Below are 23,833 nucleotides of genomic sequence, written 5' to 3' on the forward strand. Positions count from 1 at the left end.
CATCTCTCTCTCTCTCTCTCCCTCTCCCTTCCTCCCTGAAATTAATAAAAATGTATTTTTTTAAAAGAAAGTATTCATCTCTCCAGTGTTAGAATCACATCACATATTCCTGACTCAGGGTCCCTCTACTGGTCACTCCCTCTGCCCGGCAGACTGCAGACGGGCATCCTTCCTCAGCTCCTGTAGGCTTCTGTGTCAATGTGTATCAAACCACAGCATGTGTGTGCTGTCTTCTTCTCACTAGACTGTCATCTCCATGACAGCAGGACTAGGATGCCCTGAGGCCTGACAATAGATATGATGGGCAATCATTAAGTGTTTGTTTAGTTAATGAATGAAATCACTTAGATGTTTCAGGGGGTGGTGTAAGTGTCATTTTCTAGTGACACATACATGGACTCTCAAAGCAAAGCATTGGCAAAAGCCCCAAACTCTACTATATTCAGTCTTTGGTGAATTCTTCTAGTCCACGAGAACTGAAGACATTAGACATGTAGCCCCCACCAGGTGGGAGCATAGCCCCACACACAAAAAGGTTATGGGTTTGATTCCTGGTTAGGGCACATACCCAGTTTCAGGTTTGATCACCAGTTGTTGATCAATGTTTCTCCCTTACATCCATGTTTCTCTCCCTCTCTTCCTATCTTTCTCCTTACCTTTCTCCCTCCCTCCTTCCCTTTCTCTTCCTATCTCAAATAAATAAGCATATCCTCAAGTGAGGAGTAAGAAAGAAAAAAAATTAGACACATAAAACACAGACAGTGGCCCATAAATGCCAACTCCCTCTAAACAGAACCAGGATTCCTCAGAGAAATGGCTGATTCTAGGCCTGGGGCCAAAAGTGGATCAGATGAACTTGGGACAGCTTGTCATGCCTGAAAACAGGGAGCTCTCAAAGATGACCAGGTGATGACAAAAAGAGAACAAGAGTCACCTTGAAGGGGCTCTCATTGCCCAAAGATGGCCATTTGAATAATGATAAACATATCATTTGTTTGAAAACATGTTTTGAAACATATCAAATATACGATATTAAAATCCATGAGTTCATAGTGATAATAAAAAAAATCCAAAACCAAATTAATTGCTCACCTTAGATAAAGCACAAATTTGTTATTCTGAACATTGATAATGAAAGAAGAATTTAATATCTTTATCCTGTTTTCCTCTGCAAATTATATTTCAAAATAACCAAATAAAGAAGGAATGTTTCTTTCCATAGAAAGTATTCAAGCTAATAAATGAAGCAATGAGATTAGAAAAAAATCACCATTTTATAAATTCCCAATGAAAAATGGATCTAGGTAGCAGTTATTAAAGGCTGCTAACCATGAAGTAAAAGTCAGTGGAATCGATAATAAATGGATCAAGGTGAAAAAGTAAACCCACTGATCCAGGTTAGCTAGCATCACTGCCGGTGGGCACTCACACACTCCTGCCCACTGGGGTGATGCGATAGGAAGCATTCCACATGCCCAGGAAACAATTTTAAAGAAAAACAAGCCTGAATCTAATCAAGCCTGTAACGTCCAGGAAAAGGAACTATTAAGGCTAGAAAAACAGGTTCACAGACATTTCTAGGAAGAAATAAATCAAATCCAGAAAGGTGGAAAATTCTACAGGACAAATGTTGCCATTTCAACAAACAACACTTTAAAAAAAGAAGAGAGAGAGAGAGAGAGACAGCAACTTTAGATGAAAAGAGATGTGCTATGTCACAACCAAATGCTGTGGGTGGCACTTATTTGTATCCTGATTTGGAAAAAATACAAAAATATGCTTTTGAGTTAAACAGGGGAAAGTAAATATAAACCAGGCATTGGATATCACAAGGAATTACTTATTTTGTTGAATGTGATGACATGATGGCTCGTGTTTTTATGTCATTACTTTTAGAGATAAGTATTAAAGTACTTGCATGTAAAACGATGTGATGTCTGGGATTTGCTCCAGCAAACAGAAATGGGCGAACAGTGTGGACAAGGACACTGAATGGTAGGCCTTGGTGAAGGAGAAGTTGACCCTGAAGTTTTTGGATTTTTTTAATTTATTGATTTTAGAAAGAGAGGAAGGGAGAGAGAAACATCTATTTGTTGTTCCATTTATTTATGCATTCATTGATTGATTCTTGTATGTGTGCTGATTCTGGATGAAACCCACAATCTTGGTGTATTGTATTGACAATGCTCTACCCAACTCAGCACATCAGCCAGGCATACTCCCTGCAGTTTTATTCCTAGATAGCTGTTCATCTATTTGGGAGAGGACTGGCTTGATTTTTTTTTTTCATTTCCAATTTATTATACACCAATCCTATATAATAAAAAGATTGACCCTAATGGCAGAATGACCAGAACAACTGTTCAACCAGTCATTATGAGGTGCACTGACCACCTCTTGGTTCCTTCCCCCAGCCAGCAGGCTCCCACCAAAATGGTGAACAGGGAATTGGGGGTGGGTGGCTGCTGGGTGCCCCTGATCACAGGCCAGGCCTAGGAACCATATCCAGGCAGGAATTTCATGCACTAGACCTCTAGTACTTATATAAAATACAGTAAAAGTGAATTGTCAAAAAAGGATTAAACCAGCCGAAACCGGTTTGGCTCAGTGGTAGAGCATCAGTCTGCGGATTGAAAGGTCCCAGGTTCATTCCGGTCAAGAGCATGTACGTACATTGGTTGCGGGCACATCCCTGGTAGGGGGTGTGCAAGAGGCAGCTGGTTGATATTTCTCTCTCATCGACGTTTCTAGCTCTCTATCTCTTTCCCTTCCTCTCTGTAAAAAATCAATAAAATATATTTTTAAAAAAAGGATTAAACCAAAAACAGACATACAATATATAATCTAATATTTATTGAATTCAATACATAAATTATATTTTAATAAATATGATCAAGCTCTGGCCAGGTAGCTTGATTGGTTGGATCATTGTCCTGATATGCTAAGGTTGCAGGTTCCATCCCCCATCAGGGCACATTCAGGAATCAAACCCACACATACATGAGTGGAACAGTGAATTGATGTCTCTGTCTCTCTCCTCTCTTTTTAAAAATAAGTAACATTTTTAAAGAATAAAAATAATCAGAACAAACATATCTTGTGGAAAAAGGAAATCTTTCAACCACATGTGGTTTTGAATGTGTGGATATAAGTGATGAATACGATGATTGCTGTTATATTTGTAACTTTGTGTCATTCCACAATCATAACTCATCAGAGAGAAGGCATAATCATGTTTTTCTCATATGAAATGCCTCTGCAGAAAGTTTCAGCAAAAACCGTATTCATCAATATTTAAAGCTTTTAATGTGACAAATGAACTTGCTTCTTGCTTGTTAACTGATCTGACCTAGTGTGGATTGATGCCAACTCTGCTCACAGGGACAGTGTGCACCTAAGCGGTCCTTTGTTCCTTGTCATGACTCTCCTGGCAGGGAAATCAGCCTCACGGAGCGGTGATGATTGGACTAGCAGAAGAGACTTGAAAATGATTTCAACAAGCTCAGGATATTCATTTTTAACTTCTCTCCAAAGTGAAGCAATAGTGCTGCATTTTCAAAATTCGTCTTCAGTCCTTGATCAGTAGCTAGTGCCATCAATGTATCTTGTAAAGCTGTAGTTCAATTTGAATTAGACCTATTTTTTATGAAAAGAATAGATTCCAGAGCCATAGGTTTCTTATGTGTGCATTATCTTTTGATGGAAAATAAAATCTGAAGTCACGGTGTATAAGTGTACAGCAATAGGCTACCACCTACATTTCTGATTATTGTTGAGACATGTCATAAAAATCTGTCAACATTCCCTCTTTTTGTTTTTGCCTTTTTTAATCTTTGCTGCATTTTTCCCTTACATGGAAGTTTTAACATCCTTAAAAATATCTAAAATATCAGACAAAGCAGCAAATCCAAATGTCCAAGTCACATATTTAAATATTGATTTCTTATCTTACACAAACAAAATGAACTTGTTCTGCATTTTGTTTTGTTTTGTTGTTTTGTGAATCCTCACCCAAGGATATTTTTCCATTAATTTTTAGAGAGAGTGGAAGGGAGAACGAGAGGCAGAAAGAGAGAAACATAGATGTGAGAGAGACACATCGATTGGTTGTCTCCTGCATGGGCCCAGACCAGAGCTGGGGATCAAGCTTGCAACCAAGGTACATGCAACCAGGACCCTTCAGTCCATGGGCTGACCCTCTATCCACTGAGCAAAACCAGCTAGGGCTTGTTCTGCGTTTTTACCAACAGAATTCTCCCCCAACAAGCATTGTGCCCCACCATGCACCAAGAGATCATTATGTTCCACTCCACTCCACGTATTGCTCATAAAAGTAGAAGGCTCTTAATTAATGCATTTGCCTTTATGTTATTGACAGATTCTTAATTCATCACTAAGTGCACTATTTAGTCCACCTGATTATTATGATTATTATTATTATTGTAGCAAGATTTTGTTAATGAAGGAAGCAGGGCACCAATTCACAAACTCCTCAATCCAAGTGACTGTTCTAGAAATTCTCCCATCAGAACACCCTCTTCTACATAAAACTTAAACCCCAAACCGCGTTCGTTAATGAGGTTCTCTTTCATAATTTTATATTACTCAGAGTAGCTATGTCTATTGGCAAAGTAAAAAAGAATTCTTCATATCACCATCATGTCCAAACTGCGCACATACTCAAATTGCCACATTAACAGATTTGTGCATTCTTTAAACTACAAAGGAAAATTATTTGCTATCTCTGTTTTATGGGTTGGTTTTCTGCTACATTAAACCATGGTCATTGAAATATGTGGTCAAAATAACATAGGGTTAAAAATAAATTATTAGATTGTTATTTTCCTAATTTAGCAAATAATTTGCTAAATTAAAAGCAAGCATAATTAAAAATGACAAGTTATAAAGATTAAAAAATGCTTACATTTCTTGCATTTTTATTCTTTTGTATTTCAGCCACCAAACTAAACTTAAAATTGTATGTATTGTAACGTGTATCTGGTATACAGGTCACACCATTCACAACTGATCGTGTAAATTGAACAAATCCAACCTGGTTTACATCCTGCTCCTTGAGATGAGGCCAGCAATGTGCACTTGGAGGAGGTTGTGGCAATGTCAAACTGCTATGAAACTTTCCCAATGTTACTCTCAAGTCTCATACTTGACTCTTCATGGATCAGAAATGAACATACACTGAGTGGCCAGATTATTGATCTCTGAATACATAATAATCTGGCCACTCAATGTATATCCTATATAATAAAAGGATACTGTGCAAATTGTCCCCTCGACCAGGAATCTAACCAGCAGGCAGGCCAGCCAACCGCCCATGTCCCCTCCCCCTGGCCAGGCTGGTCGGACCCCACCCATGCATGAATCCATTCACCAGACACCTTATGTATATGTATATGTATATGTATATGTATATGTATATGTATGTGTATGTGTATGTGTATGTGTATGTGTATATGTATATGTATATGTATATGTATATGTATATGTATATGTATACACACACACACACACACATATATACTGAGTGGCCAGATTATTTTGCGTTCAGAGATCATAACAATCTGGCCCCTCAGTGTATTGTAGGCACCATGAGTCCAAGAACTATAGTTTGAGTTGCAATGCATTGTACGATTCACTCTACTTTTGTGTATCTGCTTTCTGTTACTGCATAATGAATGAATTATGTTTCAAACACCATACGCTTATTATCTCTCAGTTCCCACAGGTTAGAAATACTCAGCTGGGTTCTCCGCTCAGGGCCTCACAAGATGACAGTAAAGGTGTCAGCTGGACTTCACTTCCATCTTCAGGCTCAACTTGGGAAGCATGAACTTCCAGCCTCCCTCAGGCTGCTGGCCAAATCAGTTGTTTCTGGCAGTTGTGGGACTGAGGTGTGTGCTCCTATCGGCGGCCACTCTCTTCAGGCAGTTCACAGCATGGCTGCCGGCTTCGTCGGGGCCCGCAGAGAAGAATCTCTATTACTTTGCGTTTCTCTTTAAAGAGCTCGCCTGGTTACCTCATGTCCATTACACTCAATTTATATTTGACAAAGGAGGCAAGAACATACAATGGGATCTAGACGGTCTCTTCAATAAATGGTGTTGGGAAAACTGGATAGCTTTCCCACATGCAAGAGAATGAAACTATCTTACACATACACAAAAATTAACTCACAATGGATAGAAGACTTACACATAAGACCCCAAATCATAAGACTCCTAGAAGAAAGTACAGGGGTAAGCTCCTCGACACTGGTCTTAGCGGTGGTGTTTTGGATTTGACACCAGAAACAAAGGCAATACTTGTTCAAAAATAAACTAGTAGAACTGCATCAAAGTAAAAAGTTTCTGCACAGCAAAAGCAACGATGAGGGTAGGAGAAAATATTTGCAAATCATATATCTGATAAGAAGTTAATATCCAAATTATAAAGAACTCACACAACTCAATAGTAAAAAGAAAAAAGAATCTGATTTAAAAATGAACAAAGGAACCTAAGGAGAAGACATATAAATGGCAACAGCCACATGAAAAGCTGCTCTACCACACTAATCACCAGGGACATGCAAATCAAAACCCCAGTGAGATGCCATCTCCCACCAATTATAAAAAAGACAAGAAATAACAAGTGTTGGTGAGAGTTTGGAGAAAAGAGGATGCATGTGCACTGTTAGTGGGGATGTAAATTGATAAACTGATGTAGCCTCTATGGAAAACTAAACCACTCAGCAATTTCTTTCTTTTTTTTTCTTTTAATCCTCACCTGAGGATATTTTGGTTTTAGAGGAGGGGAAGAAAGAGAGAAAGGGGGGGGGGGGGAGAGAGAGAGAGAGAGAGAGAGAGAGAGAGAGAGAGAGAGAGAGAGAGAGAGAGAGAGAGAGAGAGAGGAGAGAGAGAGAGAGGAGAGAGAGAGAGAGGGAGAGAGAGAGGAGCATTGATGTGAGAAAGAAATACCGATTATTGGTCTCCTCTCATATGTCCCCATGGGGATGGAACCCACAATGTAGGCATGTGCCCTGACCTGGAATTGAGCTCACAACTTCTCAGCGTACAAGATGCTGCTTCAACCTACTCAGCCACTGGCCAGGGCAGCAATTCCTCTTATATTTGTATAAAAAATAAAATTATATATATATATATATATATATATATATATATATATATATATATATATATATATCTTTAAAATAAAAATAAGACTCCCTCACTCCCACCCCACCCCCCACCCAGCCCCTGCGACGGTGCACCCCAAAAGCACAAAAGCGAAGCAAGTGCACAGGGTGGGTGGTGATATTAAAGAAGAAGAAGAAGAAGAAGAAGAAGAAGAAGAAGAAGAAGAAGAAGGAGGAGGAGGAGGAGGAGGAGGAGGAGGAGGAGGAGGAGGAGGAGGAGGAGGGGGGGGGGGAGGAGAAGGGGTAGGGGAAGGGGAAGGAGAAATACAAATAAGAAAGAGCAGTCTTTGCAAAAGTAGAACAATGGTGTCCCATGAATCTGCTTCTGATCTTGGTGGTTCTAGAGAGACTGTGGCCAGGGGAATGTTTAGTCACTGATGTCGCTGTGAGGTCTGTGTGGAGTGAAACCATTAGCTCTAAGGGGAAGGGTGGATCTGCCTCAGGGGAGCAATGTTTCTGCAGTCTGCTGATCAATGGCTGTGCTGCTATTAGTGGGTCTTCCAATTAGAGCTCTAGGGGTCTGTCTTCATCCTTACCTTGTCAACATTTTCAGCAATAACGTTGGTGGTTATCTCATGTATGGCAAAACAGAGCTGAGAAAAGGGATAAAGTGGTAGATAACAAGGTGAAGATTTACAAGTATCCTGGGAGTCAGTAATGTCAAGTTAACACTAAAAATGATTGATTCTCGCAAGGATGAAGGTCAGGCTTTACACAGACATCCTCCAAATGAATTGCAAATTGTGCGTGTGGGGAGGTCTGAAGGATTCCTCAGTGTGTGAGGGAAAGACCTGGTAATCTCAGTCAATGCCAGGCCCCATGTCAACTAAGAGTTTGATGCAGCAGCTAAAAAATTGAATCTAACCTGAGTCTGAATCAGTCCTTCCCAGAGAGCAGGCAGTCGGGGCTGCGCAGCCTCTCCATGAACCACCACGTCTGGTGTTACGCTCCAGTCTCCTCTCTGGCCTGGCAGTGCCAGTGTAACCACTCAGAAATCCTATGTTCTTTCATGTTGACTTTTCTTTTGATTTTTCCTCTCCTTTGACTCAAAATGGTCTCAATAGTGCCATGACTCACCCACCTCCCTCTCCTTTGCTTAACGATTAAGCCCTTAGGACAGTGAGGCTCTGGTTAGCATCCTGTAGTCTTAGAAACAAGGTCCTGGGTCTAGTGACCACAGAGACAGAGTTTTCAATCAAACTAAAGATAACATCTAGCCCTCAGCTGTGTTCTAGCTCCAGACCAGGAAAGTGGAATGATCGCACCATAGGAATAGTTGCAGAGTCAGGAAGAACAACACCATGGCTGACATTAGAATCAGCTGCAATGATCAATGACTCCCTATGCTAGTACCAGACAACTGGTAGAGACCACAGCCCTAACTGCTTTAGTCACCATGATTAATGACTTCCCCCCTCCATGTAATCCATCCCTTGGAAGCCATTGGGGAACCAGGTCTTTGAGCATTAACTCGCCTGTGACTCTCTCTGGGCATGGTGCCACCTCCTTAATAAGTTCTTATACTCATGGCTGCAATCTCCTGTTTGTGTCTTACTGGGCTTTGATGCATGCAGGCAAACAGACCATTTCAGTCCAGTAACTCCAGCCTTCCTTTCTTTTCTTCTTTACCCATACAGTCGGCTCCATCGTTGTATGTATAGGGACCACTTCCACATCCCTGTGCTCCAACCCTAACCCACTCATTGCCTACCAAGTCATGTGTAAGACCGTGGCTCAGTGGTCAGAGATTTCCATATCGGCCTGCTTCTTTCCCAGCATTCTTCTCCCCAGTCCCTCTCCTACACATTTGAAACAAATTTGAGATCTCCCCATTCCCAGAATATATTCCTATTTCCCCAGAATATATTCCTCATGGGACACCATCTCTCTCCATAGTCTTCCCACTGCATCTGCTGAGACTTTCAATCCTTACTGCACCTTTCCTTACCATCTCCTTGCCCCCAATTTCCCACCCATGAAACTCCATGTGTTTGTTCATCTGGTGGAATCAGGCACAGGGTCCCAAGAATGCCTGTATCACGTTTCTCCTCTTGCTCCTGCTCATGGGGCTCAGACTGAGGAATCTGGGTATAAAGAGCAATAGCCAACTGAGAATAAAGTTCCAGGATTAAATGTGAACCGATTCCCTTGATCCACAATCTATAGAGTAGAATCCACTAGGAAAATTAAGTTGGAATTGGCAGCTTTGGCTTAAAGTCAAAGTGGGACTTTTATCTTCCCACTTTTACTCCACCTCCAGTGGAGAGAAGGAGGCAGGGAATGAGGGAAAGAGAGGGAGGGGAGTGCACTGAACCTGAACAGACACTTAAAGTAGAATCGTGGGTGGCTGACCTATCTCTAGGCTCCAAGTCTTGCCTTAGTGTGATATAGGAAGGTAGAAAGGATGCCATAAGTGGTGATCTTCTTAAGGCTCAGCCACTCAGTCCTCTAGTAAAACATGGCCCAATGACTGTCCTGGATTTGCTCAGCTACAGGTGAAATCTCCCCCTTAAAGGGATACTGGGGTGGGGCAGAACGAGAAGCATGGAGAGAGGTGCAGAATTGTTCTGTTCCCAACTGGAAACTTCTGTAGGGCAGGGCTATTGTTTTATACATGTAAGAACTGTCTATTTATAATGCCTCATTCTTAGCATGGCGTTCAATAAATGTTTATTGACTCAATTTTATAATTTATATATTAATATTTTTAAAGATTTTTTTATTTAGAGAGAAAGGGGGGGGGAGAGGGAGATGGAAAGGGTGAGAGAAACATCGATGTGAGAGCAGAACATTGATTGGCTGCCTTCAGCACACACCCCACCAGGGATCAAGCCTGCAACCTGGGCATGAGCCCTAAATGGGAATTGAACTGGCAACCCTTTGGTGTGGAGGCAACACCCAACCAGCTGAGACAAATGAGCCAGAGTTATAATTTATATTTTAAAACTGGTATTGACAGACTTGAATCAACCAGGGACAGGGCATCCAGAATGGGGAGACATCGGGAAAATGTATAATATGAGCAACAGTTGCAGGGTTTGGGTAATGTGTAGGAGTGAGAGGGGCTGTGTTACAGAAATGGGGCTAAACAAGAGCTGTGAAGCAGGACACCACAGAGACATGGTTTAAGGCGCTAACAACATCAGGAAGCTGCTCCCAGCCGCCAGCTCTTGAAATACAGGAAGGGCGGCCTCAGAGGCTGCAGGAGCTCAGAGCAATGGGGGAGATTCCTCTGAGTCAGGAATCAGACTCGAGAACGTCCAAATCGTGCCATAAAAAAGAAGGAATTCTTATCATTTGCAGCCACCTGGATGGAATTGGAGAACATTAAACTGAGTGAAATAAGCCAGTCAATGAAAGAAAAATACTACATGATCTCACTCATTTATGGATAATAAGGAACATTATAAACTGATGAACAAAAAGATATAGAGACAGTAAAGCAACAAACAGACTGTCAAATTACAGCAGGGAGAGTAGCAAGATATGGGGAAGATAAGAGATCAACCGAAGGACTTGTATGCATGCATATAAGCATATCCAATGGTCACAAAACTCTGGGGAGGGAGGGCATGCATGGGAGTGGAGGGGGCAATGGTAAGATATGTACACATATAATACCTTAATAAATTTTTTTTTTTTAAAAGAACGTCCAAATCAGAGACCAGGGGAAAACTAACTTCATGTGGGATTTGAGAGAGAGGGAAAGGGATGATGTAGCCAAGTATTTCAAGACCAGATGTATATTCTTTAAATCCCAACTAAAAAAAAAAAGAGGAATTTCATTTTTCTCTTAATCTACCCTACCGAGAATGCATTTCAAAGACATCCATACCCCTGTGTTTAATTACGCTGTATTATCGTTGAGTCTTTAGAGCCAAATATAATCAGTCTCTGGAAATATTGGGTCTTTGCACCACTATGTCCTAAAAATCATTTATATCCAAGCTTAAATGGATTAAAATAAACATATTTTTCCTCAGAAGGTTCAAGGTTTTCTATTACTTTGAAGTTGGGAACTAGCTTTATTTATACAGACCGAGCTGTCATTTGACTGAAAAGAAAAAAAAAAAGCCATACCAGGTTTAACTGTGAGCTCCAGTGAAAGGTCAAATTATACTTAAATTTTCCTTTTTTATAACACAGCATTTGTTGCAGAATTAAGAAATCTGAAGCAGCTCAGGGCAAATTATAGTCTGTATATGTTTAAATATATGAACTAATAAAAGCCACCACCTGAAGCCCCAGAGATAGCCAGCTATTTGTAATTCTGCATCTGGGTGAGTGCTACTTAATTAATGTGACAAACTTGTGCATTTAGTCAATTTAATTATGGAGGAAATAACCGTATTTTGTTTACTGCAAATTTGGTGTGACTAAAATTTACTGTAGAAAATCATCTATGAAAGGTATTTTAACATTTTTCTGAATGCCTCAGTGGCATTTGGGGGGCAAAAAACAACAACACAAACCACAACACTATATCTTATGTCTAACGTTGAGTCATATTTCTTTATCACAAGCTGAGCTAGATCTGGTCAGAATCTGCTTGTCATAAATCAGCAATTACTGCCACAATTCGCCGGAATAAAACAAATTATAGGAAGATTGTTTATTAACTTGAGCCCCTTCTTTATTAGTCATTTGCTACAATTTTATTTTATAGTCTCATTTCATTCTAATACTTTCTCTATCATAAAAATGTCAATCATTTCTCTTAGTTTTCAAACCAAGCTCATACAATGCCATGAAGCTGCTCTGCTGAGATGTGTTGGGGAAGCCACTCAGCATCCTGCAGCAGGCAGCTAGATGGGCACCAGCAGAGCAGGCACAATGGGCCCGGTGCAGAGGGTCACCAGGCCTGAGAGCCCCGGGTGCCTAGCCATGGGCAAAACTACAAGCCCTCGCCTGACCACTCCCTTAAGCACAAATCCCCGGAGATGACATCTAAGTCTCAGCTGTGTTTCAGCTCCAGGCCCAAAGCAGCAGCAAAAGCTGGTGCAGGGACGCCATGGCTCACATCAGGACCAGCGGTATGGACTGATGACCCCGGCGCTGACCAATCAGTGGGAACCATGGCCCTGAGGAGCCACATCTGGAAAAGCTGCTGAATATTCTATGGAGATCCTCCATGGAGACTTCCAGATAGAAGCTCTCAGGACAGAGGACCCTGCACTGCTCTCTCTATGGGGCAGCCTTCTTTCCCCACCTTCTTCTTTCCCCAGGGCGTCCCCTTTCTCCAGAGCACACCAGTGCCTCTCCTCCCTCTTTGTCCCTCGAGGCAGGTATCTCTCTTTCCCTCTTTCTCCTAAGCTCCAACGGCCCTTCTACTACCTCTGTAACTTTCTAAGTAAACTTTCCCTCATAGCTTGAGTCTTGGCACTGAACTCTTTCTTAGCCAGAACTCAAGGCAAGTTAATGAACTGAGGTCCTTAACTAGCTGCTTATGCCTGATGCTGTTTTCATGCTTCTAACAATACCAGTATCATGGACCCAGTATTAAATCCAATTGTTTGGGGGGTTTTGTTTGTTTTGTTTTGTTTTTTGTTTGTTAATCCTCATGTCAGGATATCTTTTCCATTGATTTTTTTCAGAGAGTGGGAGGAAAGGAAGGAGGCAGAGGGAAAGGGAGAGAGAGAAACAATAATGTGAGAGAGACATGTCAATTGGTTGCTCCTGGGGCCAGGGGATGGAATTTGCAACCCAGGTACATGCCCTTGACTGGTAATTCAACCCTCAACCCTTTGTTTCGAAGACTGACACTCTAGCCATTGAGCACACTGTTTAGGCTCAAGTCCAATTTTTTTTTTTTTAACAAAAAATTTATTGAGCACCTTCTATATGGCAGTCACCATCCTGGACTAACAGTCCTGGGTAAACAATATAGACCAAGTTCCTGGCCTTGGGGACCAGTCTGATGGTGGAGATGTAAATGTGAAGAAGTCATAGTGTTACAGTGCAGGGAAGTGATGGCAAGATAGAGAAGGGGTGAGGGGGGAGGGGAAACCAGCCATCAATCCAAGAAAAAGCACAATATCAAGGTACCTTTTATTAAAAAAATACATTTTTTATTGATTTCAGAGAGGAAGGAAGGAGAGAGAGATAGAAACATCAATGATGAGAGAAAATCTTTGATGGGCTATTTCCTTCATGCCTCCTATTGGGCATATGCCATTGACCGGAATCAAACCCAGGACCCTTCAGTCCAGAGGCCAACACTCTATCCACTGAGCCAAACCATCTAGGGCTCAAGGTATCTTTTAAAAGATCTCTGGATTTGAGGGTCCTGCACTAGATTTAATTAAATTAAGAGTAAAATAATACAGATCAATCCTTTTTTATTGTAAAATGTGAAATAGTATATGTAATGGTTAACGCGACACCCAGATGTTAGGTGAAGTATTATCCTGTGAGGACATTTACGGAGTAGGACATTCTGTAAATGGATGTGTCTGTGAGGGCATTTCTGGATGAGGTTAACATTTGAATCAGTGGCCTGAGTAAAGCAGATTGCCCTTCACAATGTGGGTGGGCATCATCCGATCCAGTTAAGGCCTGAATAGAATGAAGGGCTGAGCAAGAGAGGACCAATCTGCCAGTCTCTGAGCTGGGACCTTGGAGTGCCTCTGGACTTGGACTGGAAGTTATACCATTAGCTCTTGTGCTTCCGACTCAAATGGAAACACAGCTGAGGCCTCATAATCATATGAGCCATGTTCTTATCATCTCTTTGCGTATACATTCTACTGGTTCCGATTCTCAGGAGATCCCTGATTAATACAACATAACATAGTCAACCTATGACTATCCATTAGTTTCCAGTAGAAATGACATGGCCTGTCTCCCAGAGGATGTCTCAACTCAATTAAACAAATCTAAACGATATTAAAATATTCCTTTTTTTTTTTTTTTTTTTGTAATGTCTCTTCTGGGTGTCACTGGTTTTCACATAATCTGGAATACAGACTGAGGCTGTGAGCATCATTGACCTAAACCAGGCGTGGGAGTTACGTGGACTGTGCTGGTCAATTACAATTTCCAGCCAGGTGAGGATTGGTTCTTTCACTTCCAAAGACTACAAAGCATTCTCCTTGTGACGTCCACCTTCCGAAAGGAACATTGTAACCAGAAGGAGAAAAAAACTAAGGTGTCTTCTGGAATCTGCAACCCAGGTACTCGACCTTGACTGGGAATTCAACCTTCGACCCTTTGTTTCAAAGACCAACACTCTCACCATTGAACACCACTGGTCAAGCTCAAGTCCAATTTTTTGGGACAGTGTGTCTGGAACTGAGGTGCTCAGACCACTCGGGGCCCTGTGAAGAGCATGGATTTCTGGGGCCCCCTCAATATCCCTGGGGAACCCTGTGGGGGCAGCTGCCATGTGGTTATCCCCCTGCAGTTGGAGCATAGTTCAGCGAGGAGGTCTCAGAGCCCGCCTGCCAGCCATCTTCATCTCTGCCTTTTACAAGTGATCCTGGCGACCCACGTGTTCTAAATGCACTGCTGCTCTGTGTTGTGTGGTAATTTTTATCTATGAGGTAGGAAGATTAAAAGCGGGACCAACATTGTCAGTGGTAACTCATATTAGCTGGAAGAGGGAGATGTTCAATTACTTATGATTTACAGAAGGTCCTAGTCTCTATATAGTTTTGGGCATTGATCACAAAATAGTCTTGTCTCTGTCTTATTTCATCATGGTCAAAGAATGGCATTGTCTGAGTATTATTTATATGCTGTGAAAGGTGTTTATCTACACACAGGAACACTACAGCTACTGCTGTTGTAGGCCACTTTTTACTTTCCTGGATAGAATCATGAGCAAATGACATAGTTGTCCTGAGCCTCTAAGTTTTGGGGTGCTTTTCATTCAGCAAGAGGTAACTGATGCAAACTCCGTGTGATACCTAAAGAGCTGGCAGGCCTTCTAGTTCCTTCTGGGGTTATATATGAAGAAGGCCCCAACGTCATGGGATTCCAAGTGGAGGAGGTGAGCAGAATGTGCCACGGACAAGGAACAGGTAGGGACCCAGAGGCCTGAGGTGGTCACATACATACACCAAAGACAAGGCTTGTTTCATCACCTCCTCCTTGAGTCTGGCTCTGCCTCTTTCAGATGCTGCTTCCCAGGACTAGTCTTGGATGCTCTATCTTTCTTCCCTAGAGCCTCGTCATCCAGGGTCCGCTCCCACCTTGAGGGATAGCAGGACAAGGGCAACTCCCCAGGACTTCTCCGTTAACATCTCCTATGGGCATATGGAAGCCTCTGTCATCTGTGCATGAACAATCTATTCTGTTCACAAAGCTTTCTGTGGGTCTAGCCATCATAAATGATAGAGGAGCCTATTTTATTTTTGGTCAGAGAATATACTTGCCCTTGCTCTGAGTAGAAGAGGTGCTGACCCATTTCAAGGAGGCATGACTAGGGAGTAATAATTCTTGTTTATTGCTGTACCCCTTGAATGACCAATAACCCAAGAGTGAACTCTTCTGCTTTTCAACCAGGTGCTTTTAGCTTAAATCATTGTCGGTCATCCCCGGCCATAAATCTCCTGAGAATAGGTCATACGTCTTGTAGTTGCTTCTCCTTTACCCAAAACCTTCAGTGAAGTTCAAGGTAGAAGGACAGTAAATCTTATTTTCTTCTTAAGAATCCTCTACAGGCTGTTCCCTGCTGACAGTTTAAAAATGGATTTAAATTTAATCAATTTATGAGAGATAATCTTTCACTCAACTTACCCTCAAAAAGAGAGGAAGTCACTTTCTCTATCAGTCTGTCACAGTCTGGTACAGAAAGATCCAGATGCCTGAAAAGTAGCCATTCATACTGGCTTCACAAAAAGGAAGAGAATAAATCCTATTGGGAACATTGGTAAGAACCCTATTATCTTGGTCCAATAGGTTCCTGAATGAAAATGAGAAGCACCTGCTTCCTTTCAGGGTGTTGGATTGTATTTTATATGAAAATTTATTATTCCAATCACAGGGGACATTTGAATTTCAATGGACCTTTCCTTCCTTCTTACTCTGTCAAACCAGCAGAGAGCAAAACATTGGCTGATTGCAGACTTAGAGTATCAACTCAACCACAACAGACTAGATCACCCATTCCTGGCTATACAGTTTGTCAGACAATGTCAATGTTAAGATTGGAGTGGAATCCACACTTAGAAGCCACAGTCACTCAGAAAACGTTTCTGCCCTTGATGAATGGTCAGATCCTGGGCCCTGTCTCCCTCTGGCTGTCTCTTAGGGTTTTGTATCTCATTGACTTTGTAGAATGTGCTTCTACCCATCTCAGAAGAGTGCTGTGAGGAACAAGTGAGAAAATACAAATTTTCTTTGAGAAATATAAAATGATAAACACATTCTCTGTTAAATTTTATAAATTGATTTATTATTCCATGACACCTTACCACCATTCTATCACAGTAGGATACATGATAGCAGCTAAAACACACCCTTCCCACAAGTAACAAGAATAGCTTGTGAGCTCCTCAAGGATAAGAGCCATTCTAACTCATCCACAGTAACACATACTCTCCCAAGTAAACATTCCTATTATACGTTTGTTGGATAGATAGATGGGTTCCTGAGTGGGCGAATAAATAGATGGGTAGATGAATGGGTGGGTGGATGGATGGATGGATGCAAGGCCAAGATGGCATTCAGGTTGTCAAGATACATACTTCCACATGGTTAATAAAGAGCCCTCTCTTTGAGTTCTTCAGAACCCCCTGCTGTCCTCTGCCTTGATTCTCATCCTTCCACTAAGCCCTCATCCAATAACCCATCCTTCTCATAACCAGAAACTGATGGGTTATCACCTGGCACAGTCATTTGTGCTGACAGGCAGTCTAAGCTGTTGATGCCAGATTCACCAATCAATTGTGAAATATTATGAATGTCCCTCTTGCTTGCATGGGTGACCATTTCATTACTGGGCTAGTTTTAGGCTATTGACCTTAGGACAAGATTCTTAATAAATCCCATGAATGAGATTTAAATTTGTTCTATTTCCTAATTCATAAGATAAAATCACTTCAAGATTTTACATCATAACCTGAGATTCCTTAAGGCTTTAATTTTTGTTAAGCTTCTTTACTTCACCACATTCCAAAATTTCCAGCCAATGATTTGCCACATTTGGGGTAAGACTTTCCCCTCAAGTAATTACTTATTATATTAATTCATTTTCTTAATTGCTTGGGTTTGGGGGATTTCTCATTCAATAAACTCATTTCCCTTTTTCCCCTTTATTGGGATAGTGACATATTACACTGTGTAAGTTTAAGGTATGCACTGTGATGATTTCATACATGTATTATGAAATGATCACCACAATAAGGTTAATTAGCACCTACAGCGCCTCACACAATTACCTTTTGAGTGTGTTGTGAGAACATTTAATATCTAAGATCTATTCTCTCAAGTATGTGAAACAGTCCTGTAACCTATAATCACCATGCTATGCATCTCCAGAACTTAGTCATCTCATAACCGGGAGTCCACACCCTTCATTCAATATCTCCCATTCCCCTAATTCCCACCCCTGGCAACCACTGTTCTAGTTTCTGTTTCTATGTAACTAGTCTTCTTAATAGCATGAGTTTGGGGGTTTCTATTCCAGGTACTGTAGCTCCTTATATTGAGACACTTTTTTAATAACATGGGTTTTAGGGGGGAAATGCCTGCAGAGTATCAGGACCAATGGGTACCTCCAGAACAGAACTACCTTAAGCCCTGGAAAGCAATCCTTCATTAAACCCTGGATGAATGTATGCCCGTAGGCCCAGCCAGACGGAGCTCATTGCCTGGCGCGCTTTGAAAACAGAGGTGCTGCTCTCGCACAGGCCCTGCTCCAGACGCTGCTGGTGCCTTGTTAACGTGGATCAGCCCCCTGGCTTTCAGCTCCCCCACTGCTGACCACCCCTTAGAACTGTGGGCCTGCTGCCTGCCACCTACACAATGCTGCCCTGCAGGATCAATAATCTTTTGGGCAGTAACACCTCCTACCCAACACCCACACATAGTCCAGGGCTTATAACTTCCAGAAGCAAAACAGTGTAATAGAAAGGAAGAGAGGTTTTCCATGGACCTTCCATTACCGTGTTGGACACTAGCTGAGTCCTTTCACCCATCCTTCTCTCTCTAAGCCACTCCAAGGGTATGGAGAAAGGGGCTCTTTCCCCCACCCCACCCTCATCAAATAGCCGTGTGTTATAGTTTACAAACTCTGGTCAGGGTCTTGAAACAGAAGTTCTTTCCCTTGGGCCAGCCTGCAGATCTTGGGAAGGTGGCCTCTCTCGTCCTTCCACTTTGTTTGTGTGGTGCTCTTTTGTTGTTAATCCTCACTGGAGGATATTTTAGAGAGAATGGAAGGGAGGGAGAGGGAGGAGCAGAGAGAGAAGAGCAAGAGAGAAACCTTGATGTGTGCCAACCACTGAGAAACACAGGCCAGGGCCTTCCACTTCTTAAGCACTCGTAAGCTGGGATTACCCTTCTCCGGTATTAGTCTCAGGGTTGGAAGGCAGGATGGGGACTCGTCCAACCCCATTTCTCTCTCTCTGCTGCGCGCCACTTTCTTAAATGTGAAGAACACACCGTCTACTATTTAGACAAGTTTTATCAAAGGAAAGTTGCTCTAAAAAGCACAACAGCATCCAGAATGCACACCACAGAAAGACTGTTCCACAGCCAGGGCCGGGCAGTGAAATGGAGCGGTCGCCTCTGCATTTTGAGAAGAGAACAACAGAGTGGCTGTCATCCTTCGGCAGAGAGCATATTGAATGATATTTTATAATCAGCTCCCACTCCTCTGACACAGAGGATGGAAGAACGGGAGTGTTCCCGCTCCCTCCACCGGGGCATCAGGGAAGAAGCATTGCGGCAATATCAGGGCCACCACCTCCGAAGCACCTGCCAAATTCTAAGTGGAGATTTTCTGCTGCCAACATCATTCTCCATTCCCCGACCGCCGGAGAGCTGGCTGGATTTCCCCTGCAAATGTAATGTTCCCTTTTTTTCGTTTGACAGAGCATAATAACTAGAATGTCAAATACTAACACATGAAGAGAAATATATTGTAACAGAGGGAAGAAGGCTGCAGCGCCTGCTGAAAGGGCCCAGAGCATGGGTCTCCGGGGTTGCAGGGTCGATTGGCCCCCGGCCCCTGCTCTTTCCCCATCACCCCATCCCCTACCGTGGTCCCAGGAGACCCCGCTAGCCAGAGTTCCTATCCCAGGGAGAGGCATTTGCATGTTCCCTGGCAGATTCCTCCCACAATCACAGATCCTGCCACCAGGGCCTGTCTCCATGTGTCCACGCGGTTCCAGGCTCGTGGCTGGTGAACTGAAGCTTGGAGCCCTGACCTCGCCTGGAAGGACTCGCAGCCCAGCTCCCAGCAGGTGGCCGTGTCCTTTGGGAGGGAGAGCTGTGCAGGCAGCAGATGTTAACCTGACCCCCGTGGCAGGTTTGAGCGTCTGGGGGAAGAAGGTCCTGCAGGGAAGGGTCTCATGCTGCTGCTCAGGACTTTCCTCACGAACTTTTAGAATCATAACAAATACAGATTTAAAATATATATATATATGTTTTTATTGATTTCAGAGAGGAAGGAAGAGGGAGAGAGAAACAGAAACATCAATGAGGAGAGAGAATCACTGATGGGCTACCTCCAGCACGCCCTACTCTAAGGAACGAGCCAGCAACCCGAGCATGCGCCCTAACTGGGAATTGAACTGTGACCTCCTAGTCACGCTTAACCACTGAGCCATGCCAGCTGGACACAAACACAGAGTTTTAAAAAGAAAGAAATGAGTTCTGGCATCCTTGCTTCTGGGATGGGCAGGGGGAGCAGAGGAGGCAGAGCCCCTTCCCTCTGTCTAGGCCAGTGGTCAGCAAACTCCTTAGCCAACAGAGCCCAATATCAACAGGACAACGATTGAGATTTCTTTTGAGAGCCAAATGTTTTAAACTTAAACTTCTTCTAACACTACTTCTTCAAAATAGACTCGCCTGGGCCATGGTATTTTGTGGAAGAGCCACACCCAAGGAGCCAAAGAGCCGCATGTGGCTCGCGAGCCGCAGTTTGCCAACCACAGGTCTAGGCAGTATGGTAGCCAAGTTCTCAAGGTCTTTGGCTAGAGGAATTTAATACAGGGAATTGGTTGATCGGGTGACCGGAGTGCAGGGGAATTCAGCCGGGGACAGCGGGAAAGCGGGGATTAGCTACAGCAGGAATATCGGGCCCACAGGCTCTCCCTGTGTCCTGGCTTACAGACCAGCAAGACTAAAACTAAGACCGAGAGGTTAGATGGGCATCCCAGGATAAACTCCAGCCTAGTCCATCTGGCACCATCACGTCCTTGGAAGGAGGAGCAAGAATGTGCTGAGATGTGGGGAATGAACAATCCCAGAGAGAGTGGGAGATGCAAGCACACGGGCTGAGATGAGGGGGGGGAAAGCATTTGCTCACACTGGCTCCTAAGGATGCAGGTAGTTCTGGGGTCTGAGGGTTGGGGTGTCTTGGACAGCAAGAGAAATCTTTCGGGCAACTGAGCTAGAAAGGGTCCATGACACATTAGGCCAGGGCTTCAGCTGTAGAAAGGTGATTGGGTAACCATAGCGTGTGCTGGTCTTGGACAGCCTCTGTTATTGGAACCACCAATGCTCTACCCTCTAAAATGCCTTTGCACTTCCTAAGGTTGGTGGTGGGAGTGCTGTGGTGAGGCCAGGCCGGCCTTGGCACCGGACACCTTCTCTAACCTGCCAGCTCCTCTTTGGGAAGATGGGATTGCAAACACCCGCCTCACAGAGCTGTGAATTGCACCAGACAATGAATTTAGCAATGAAAGGCTCATTGGGCCTGGCTCCCAGAAAGTGCTACAATAAGGGTGGGACTGGTCTGCAGGTGAGAGAATCCTCTCACCACGTGGACAGGCCACACAGCAGCCGAGACCCCTGGATGCTCTGATTGCAGTCTGGGCCGATGAGAACAGACAGCAAAGAATGGCCTCCTTGCCACCTGCCTTCACAGCTGGTGACAGAGGACTGAACGTAGCAAATTGCCTAACCATCTACGGCTCCTTTGTCCCCCCGAATATATCACAGCCTGTCAGCAAAGCAAATAAGATCAGGAGAATGTATATTTGCTGGCAAATGTTACAGCCTTCAGATGCCCATGGAAGTCCTCTGTTGGAAAAAGCAGAAGACTCCCCTGGAGGTGGGGAAAGGCTGGGGGCCTTCCCATGTGGAGGGGGCTGGCCGGGGCCCAGGGCTGGCCCCCTGGAGGATGGGTAACTGCTGGGCAGATGGAGGTGCCATCCATGGGCCTGTGGCAATGGACAGTCATCTCTGTAGGCAGTGAAGGAGCTGGGAGGGCCTCACTGGAAGACGAGAGTGACCTTGGGAGAGCAGAGTTGGCTGAGAAAGTGGGTCCCACAGTTATCATAAGCATGGGCACCAGCCCACGGAGGAGGCAGGGGAAGATGGATCCTGGACGTGGGGCCAGACCTCTGCAGCCAGAGTCTGTGGGTGCGTCGGACACAAGACAGAAACGTAACAGGTATGGGAACACTGAATGCTTAGCTCCCAAGGCAGCTAGGAAAACACACGACTTCACCTCAGCTTCCCCAAAACATGAATCGCTCCTCGGGGAATTTGATCAGCTTTGCCTGGCCTTTTCAGCCACACCTTTAGGACGGGGTCTTATTTCCTGAGAACTCACACACACACACACACACACACACACATAAACATACACACACACACCCTCCCCAGCATTGTCAGGGTGCAGTCGCAGCCACTCCACAATTGTCTAGCATCAAAAAAGAAAAAGAAACCTCAGCTCTTGTGGAGTGGAAAAGGAAAGGACAGAGGAGAGAAGGCTCTGGAAACTCAAAAGAGGGCCATGGTTTCTGGGGCCCACGATGCAGAGGACAATATCCATTTATAAACGGGCACCACCAGCCACGGGCACAGGCTGTGGATGCTGAGCTCCCTCAGGGGAGGGAGAGAGACAGGAACTGGGGTAAAACCGGACCCGATAGTGAACTGACGGTAGGCACAAAGAGGGTGAGCCTTTGTGCCAGACGATTTGGGAAAAGGGAGAGGAAATTCCGCTGAGAGTCTGGTGGGATTTGGTGCAGTCCTGGGGTGGGCATGACAGAGATGGGGGTGAAGTGGGGGCAGTCCTGGGCGGGACAGACCTTCCGCAAAGGGGCAGAGGTGGGGCCACAAAGCCCATTCCGGCCACAGTGAGTCTCCCATGTGTCTGGAATGGCATGCTGGGTACGGGTGTTCTGTCAGCGGGTGTATGTTACCTTAATGTTAACGTGTAACGCAGGTGATCCTTGCTGTATCGTATGCACTTTTCTGAATGGGGGCAGCTGGGTATCATCTGACCACATGCACAGTTGAATGGTGGCTCCCAGGTGTCCTCAGTGAGGTGGGGTGGAGCAAGCCATGGGATAGGCCCTGTGACAGGCTTGCAGGGGTCACAGGCCCATGTCAGCCTGATTCTAGAGGACTGACCAGGATTCTCTGCCTGTCCAAACCTTAGCCAGGTTCAGGGACCCCCTCCTAGGCCCCTCTCAGCACTTCCCCACAAATCCAGCTTTAGGTAGAACTCTACCCCCATCCCCTCAATACCTGATCGGGTCCCGCAGCCCCACCCTCCCCCGGAATGTCCCACCACCCTGGCCTGTCTCCTGCAAGAATCCTCAGGTCAGGCTAGCCAGAACCCCCTCAGCCCTGATGTTACTTCCCATGCACCGACCCCGCCCTGCTCCTGGTCTATAGGGTCCAGGCTTTACACATGGGTGGGCATAAGTAGGTTTACAGTGGTTCGCATGGGAAAAGACAAGCAGGTGATGATTATTACCATACCATTGGTTTATTAACTCAAGAGAATGGCACAGGGGCAATGGGCACTCCCTTTTGCCCCCCCCCCCCCCGCCCCCAATATTTGGAGTTGAGTCCCATCTTCCTCCCCATTGCAAAATCCCATTGCAGCAGTCCCTGTCGCAATGTCCCTGAATTAGGCCAGGACTCTGTAACAGGTCACAACCAGACACAAGGAGGTTGTGCGTGCAGGTGAGGCCCGGAGTGGAGACGGACACAGACACGGGGTGGCCCCAGAGCAGACACAGGCAGGGGGACAGGGGATGTTGAGTCAGGCCCGGGTCCTGGCCGGTGTCTCCTCCCACGGCGGGAGGCGGGGCCTCCTCACGCAATTTCAATCACGCGCTGGGCCTCTAGTCTTTACTAAGTGTCATGATTCTCTTCCTTAACAGGGACCTCTAGCCTCCCTACTGCTGCCCCACCTGCCACCACCCACAAGCACACTCACTCCCCCGCCCTCCTGCCTGTGCCGCCCTCAGGGGGTCCCTGGGAGGCCCCCTCCTTGGTGCTGCCTTGCAGGTGCAGGCACCTGAGAGCCGTCAGGGCGGGGCCACAGGCACAGGCTACAACGTGGGCTGCGGCCTGAAATACATCCTGTGCCCTAAGAATACTGAAATTGGTCATCAAACGTGCATTAAAATATAAACATATGTTGTAACAAACCATTATTAAATAAAAGTAAGTGTTTAATAACCAGACTGTCAGTGAGAGTCCCTGAGGCAGATTTTTTGCCTAGACCAAACT

This window comes from Pipistrellus kuhlii, unplaced genomic scaffold (assembly GCF_014108245.1).
Source record: "Pipistrellus kuhlii isolate mPipKuh1 unplaced genomic scaffold, mPipKuh1.p scaffold_m20_p_6, whole genome shotgun sequence".
Classification (NCBI taxonomy): Eukaryota; Metazoa; Chordata; class Mammalia; order Chiroptera; family Vespertilionidae; genus Pipistrellus; species Pipistrellus kuhlii.